Genomic DNA, 5949 nt, shown 5'->3' with positions numbered 1-5949 from the left:
TTGTCATATAAAACACCAGCGGCGTGTGATGCAGACCCGCTTTACTCGAAGCAGCGGCGTGCATGGGGGGCCATATAGAGCCGAGCAGTGTACACAAACCTTCCCTCATGCATTTGTTTACCTTCGCCTCTCCGATGAATTCCACGCTGGAGTGTGTGTGCCGGTGTATGTGTGCTGTGAGTGAATGGTGAATGGGGGGGGGGGGGTAGCTTTGTGGTCCCAAGTTATCCTTCCACCTTGGTTGGCCTACAAAACGGTAAAAACCCGAAGAATACAAAGAAAGAGGTGTGAGAGCTGGGAGAGAGCCACCGGGGAGAGACATTGATGTTGCGGGGTTTTTTTTTCTCTTTTGGTTTATGTATAATATTTTGTTCTTGTTCTTCTTGTTCTTGTTCTTGTCTATCTTACCCGTTTGATATCTTTCGCCAATTGATCCTTAGCTTTAATTCTACACTGGGTGACGTAGGTCCATGACTGCCAATTAATGGGATGGGGTGCGTATGTTAACCCCTTCTCCTACCTAATTAGCCTTTGCAAATCGACTCAGGTGCGACCTTTGACTCCCAAGACGTGCCACTCACACATGCCACTCAGGCTTATCACACCGATCACCGCCCTCTCGGCAGGCGAATGAGATTCGTTTGCAGGTGCTGCCATGGCCCTTTATTTCCACAAGTCTTCGTAGGGGGTCTCGAAGAGAAAGCGCCCCTCTAAAATCAAAACTCATGATAGTAGTAGTAGACACGTGGTAACAGTTGCTTCATTGTCCCATTGTAATATTTGTATGGACAAAATCGACATGGAGATTGTCCTGGCGTTACATGAATTCTCAATTTTCAGGGATATTTATCGTACAAGAAAGAAAGGAGAAAGAGAGAAGGGTCGCGCATGTGTGCGTGTGTGTATCAAAGAGCCTCCACTGACATGCCCACGACGCCATTTTCCTCGTTTATTTTCTTTTTTAAAGTGCAGACTTCTTGATCGAGGTAACTTCCTTTAAAAAAAAATCTTTCGTTTCGCAGCTGTACTCTGTACACTCAAAATAAAACAAGGCTCCTCCGATTCCAAACTCCAAAGTCTAGTCTCTGCTAATGTTTGTACAAAAAGTAATGAAGTGAAAGTGTAATTTTGAATGATACAGATTATAAGTAAATCTTGATATAACTCTTGTTTTCTATAGAGTAATGATGACAGGACTGTAGGCCATAATGTGTGATGAGTGTTTTGATTTGTTTGTTTGTTTTTGCACAGGATGGACGGTTGCCGTTGTTTGTTTTTACTTTGTTTCTTAATTCGTTGGCTGGGGGTCAAAAACAATCAATAATTATGATTGACTCTTGTTTGTGGTCAACAATGTATACCTGATAACTTTACTCTTTGAAGACGGAAGACCAAATCACGACTTACAATAAGCATGGACCTACTACAACACATTATAGACGGAGGTCTTTCTTTGATCCCATCATCACCGCCACCACCTGAGTATGTGCATCTTGATGTATGATGAGTACATTCAGATGTTTGGACAATGACAACATTGTGTAATCGTGCATCGTCACTGACAAAAGAAGCGTTTCCCTCATTTCGGTCTTATTTGGCTGAGGTGTATTTTTAAACTCAACTGGCTTTGAATTAATACCTATGATGGGGAGCAGCAAACCTCAAAACATTAAAAAAAAATGTGTGCCATAAAGTTACTGAAGTGGACACGAATGTTAATGAACGTTGCTTAATGGTAAGGAATACGTGTCACCTACCGTTACTGTCTATGTTTGCTCTGAAACAATGTGCGAAAATGGGAAAAATTAGCTTACAAATCACATTCAATCTGCCAATTTGAAAGTATATACTGTTCTCGAGTAAAGTACGTGTATTTCGCACATGGAATTAGCTGAAAATGATTTTCTAATATATACTACAACTGCACATGTATTTTTCTTGATTTGAGAGGGCTATTATCTTCTGTGCAATAGTTTTTAGATTTCTCAAAGCGCCGTCTTGTTTTATCTCGGCTAGCCGTCGGCGGTCATGATGAGAGCAAAGCAAGTGTAATGTCCCTACGTTTTTATGGCACTTTTGACACGAGCATTGTGTAGTAGGTCCATGCTATAAGTGTCTCCAATGAAGAATGCACGTAATGTCAAGGCTTAGCAGGCCCTGCTTGCTTGTTTAATTCCTTGTGCATTTATTACTTTGGCATAATATGCTCCTTTTCCCGTGGTTTGCTTCACAGTCAATGTACTATATCAATTTCGTTCATGACAGCCCTTTAGAGTTGATGTCTTTTTTTTCAATCGCATGCAGATGTTATCTATACAGGGAATGCACATCTAAAAACGCGCATGCACAGCACACACACACACACACACACACACACACACACACACACACACACACACACACACACACACACACATCTAAATACACACATACATGCGGTGGTTGTCATATCAAATTAGTGATACTGGTCTTTTCCTCTGGTCGCTAAATCGTCCAGAAAATCACCCATGTCCGTGCAAAGATCTAGCATCATGGTTCATATCCCCTCGCGTCATGGCTGCAAACGCAAGATGGCGCTATGCAACAGATACCTACCGATGAAGTACGTTTTAGTAAAATTTGTCAAATACAGAACAACTATGTAGACCGTGTTTTACCTTGCTTTCTTTTCCCCTTTTTCTATCCCCATGTTTCTCTATGTGTGCTCCAAAGGATACCGAATGACCGGTTAACCCCTTGAATGCTGATTGGCACAGAAAACCAGATGGCGTTGTATACACTGCAGTCCAAAATCCCTGACACAAAAAGCGTTGATAAAAGCTTTGTTATCATGGAGAGTTGCTACTGGTTGCAATGTTTTTAAATACCCCTGCATGGTAGAGTTTAAGAAACGATTGCACAGGTCTTGCAGACAAATTGCTGCATCGTAGTATACTATCATAGACCCATAATTTCTGATAATTGATAAATAGAGTTTTATATACTGTATATACACGCACGTACAGATTGAAGTAAGAGGGGGAGAATACCCCCCAGCAAGGCAATAAACAAACACACGCAAAAAGCAAAAAAAAAAAAAAAAAAAAAAAAAAAAAAAAAAAAGATATACGAACTATCTGACCAGAATTTCTGACATCAGTGATAAACAACAAGATACCCAATTTAGTACATCCACTACACCACACCGACCTTCAAACCACCCACCAACCCCAAATAGTAACCCCTATTTTCTAGTTTTTATTCCTAATTTTTACGCACGAGCAAACTATCGTCCATCTTAAACTTAGAAGAGAAAGAGAGCGAGGTGATAGTTACGCTTTCTTTGCTATATCATTTTAGTCACGTCATAATCTGTCGACAGACAGCAGCGTACACACTGTGGTCAATTATCAATAATTAGTGTAAATAGGCATACACTACAACATTGAGGTGCATTTCCATGACGCATGTTATCACAAGTCAGTTATCTTGAAGGCTGAACGAATATTCACAACCCTGTACAACATTTGAAATAATAGCAGCTCTTTATAGTAAGTATGCAACATGTTCATAGCTCCTCTCATGGAAATCACCCAGTCCTCACGACGAATATCCCAATAATCCCCACCCTTAAACTTACAAACCATTCATCTTTTTCTAACCATTAGGACGTCTTCAAAACCCATAAGGCGAATCGCGATGATCAGGCTTTGATACCTATTTTATTGCCAAGAACACTTGAAAACCTTTTTTGATGGTTGAAATGTTAATCATTGTGATGTTCACAAAAAATATATACATATTTTCACGCAGTTACTCTCACACTCCCCTTCCCCAAAAGAGGCAGCACACGTCTTCGAACCCGACCATCCAAATCCAAGAACGTCATAACTTTTTCTGAAACTCAAGAGACGGTGGCATTAAAGACAACAATTTAAAAGATTTCTAGAAGCCCCCACCCCCAAAAAACAAACAAAAACAAAAACAAATCAAATCAAAAGCAGATAATCACGCACAGTTCCCTTTTTCCAACTTTGCTGACAAAGCATTAGGGTGAGTGTTAGGCCAATTATTTTTCCTCTGAGTACGATTTGATAGCCGGTATTCACGTATAGTGGTAATAACGGTACAATGCATTCATAATAACCTGACTTAGATATATCAGTAAACTGGCCCAGTTGTTTGACAGGGCTTGACCAGGAACTTTGGAAACTCCATCGGGTTTATTTTTTGTCAATCAACTGATAACTTGATAACGGCCTACAATAATACAAATTCAAATATAGGATCGGCATGCGATCGTCAAGCCAATATTGTGACAGTGCAACTCAAGTAGGAACAGGGGCGGATCCAGGAATATCGTAAATGGGAGGGGACTCTACAAAATTAAAGGGGGCGCACCCCCATTTTTTGTTTTTATTTATTTTGTTTTAACAAAAAATAAAGAGGGGGCGCGCGCCCGGTGCGCCCTCCTCTGGATCCGACTCTGATGCAGCAACTCAAGCAAGATCTAAACGGCCAACCTGACATCATAATACATGTATATGGTACCTGGCAAGAAATGACTGACTGTTTTTAGGGCGGCATACCTTGTTTCGACCATTAGCAAGCCCAGTCGTTTAGACCTACAGAGCGGTCCGCCAGGTGCGTGTGTACACAGTTTCGGCACTGCGATTATCACTCGTTTCGTCAACAACAACAACAACAACAACAACGACGACGACGACGACGACGACAATAACAACTATTTACAATGATACAATGTAATACCAATAACGACAGCAACATTGTAAATACGTCTAGGATGGTAATTGTAATAACAGATAAAAATAGATACGAAGCATTAATTTCATTCTGATTTTAGCGACGATTCTTCATAATGAGCAACTTGCTATGACGAGGAATATCTCAAGATTTGAGATTATCTCGTAAGATTGTTGTTGTTGTTTTTTTTTTTCAATGCCAGTTGATTCCATCTGGCATGCTTTGTCCGTTGCACGAATCTGGAGCTTCTTTCTTACCAACCGTGAATGTTCTCGGTAAGGAAACAAACCAAATAAATAATAATAATACTACATTTATAAAGCGCATAATAAGCAAATAGCATTCTCTCTAAGAACACGGCAGAAGTTACGTATTTTCGAGGGCATTCAGAACAAAATAATATTGCTTTCCACCTAGGCTATACGTCTATTACTAGTATGCTGTTGCTCAATCTCGCGAACGCAGTGGTTCCGTCAGAAATCAAGGACTTTAATAGCGCCATCTGTCGTCAGTAACTCACGAACGCCGGGTTCTCGTTTTTTAGTGCACAGTGTGCGCACATCCGATTCCAGAGAGGTGTGTCAAGAATGACTCAACTAAAACATGTGAACGCCCAGTTTCGTGGGAAAACTACCAATTCCAGGCTGTGATTGTAGGGAATATGTGCAACTTCCTGTTGAGAAATAATGTGAATATCCTACAAAACTGTCATGAGGAGAAAACGTTTATTTAGTTGTTTTCTTAAATTCCAAGGCTGTAGGCCGACAGGGCAATTTCTGGTTGAAAGTGGAACGACAATAATAGAATGCTAATGTTGTTGATAACTTTTTATTCAATTTAAACTCATAGAAACACAATATGTGGAGCCCTTAACTGTGAAAGGTATATATCAGAATCGAACCCTCTCGGTCTCTTAAACAAAATAATGATTTTGTAAATTTCTGTCATGATGGAATGAACTGAATTTGTCAGACTGAATGCTAGCAACCCCCAAAGTGTACCACTGGAATAAAGCAAGTTTGAACGTGCTGCATGCAATAACATGTACGGGAACGGCGAAGGTTTGCGTTACACCCACTGGGACAGCACTGTGTACGCGTACGTAGTGTCGTAGTGTACGTTTTCTACGCCACACATACACAACACGCGCGCACCACGGTTTTGGGTTTTGGAAAAACGTCGGGTAATGAGCGGACTGCTGGTCGT

Source organism: Diadema antillarum, unplaced genomic scaffold, assembly GCF_040938485.1.
Source record: "Diadema antillarum isolate AM-2024a unplaced genomic scaffold, OU_Dant_1.0 seq00000382_RagTag, whole genome shotgun sequence".
Taxonomy (NCBI): Eukaryota; Metazoa; Echinodermata; class Echinoidea; order Diadematoida; family Diadematidae; genus Diadema; species Diadema antillarum.
This window is presented reverse-complemented; position numbering follows the sequence as displayed.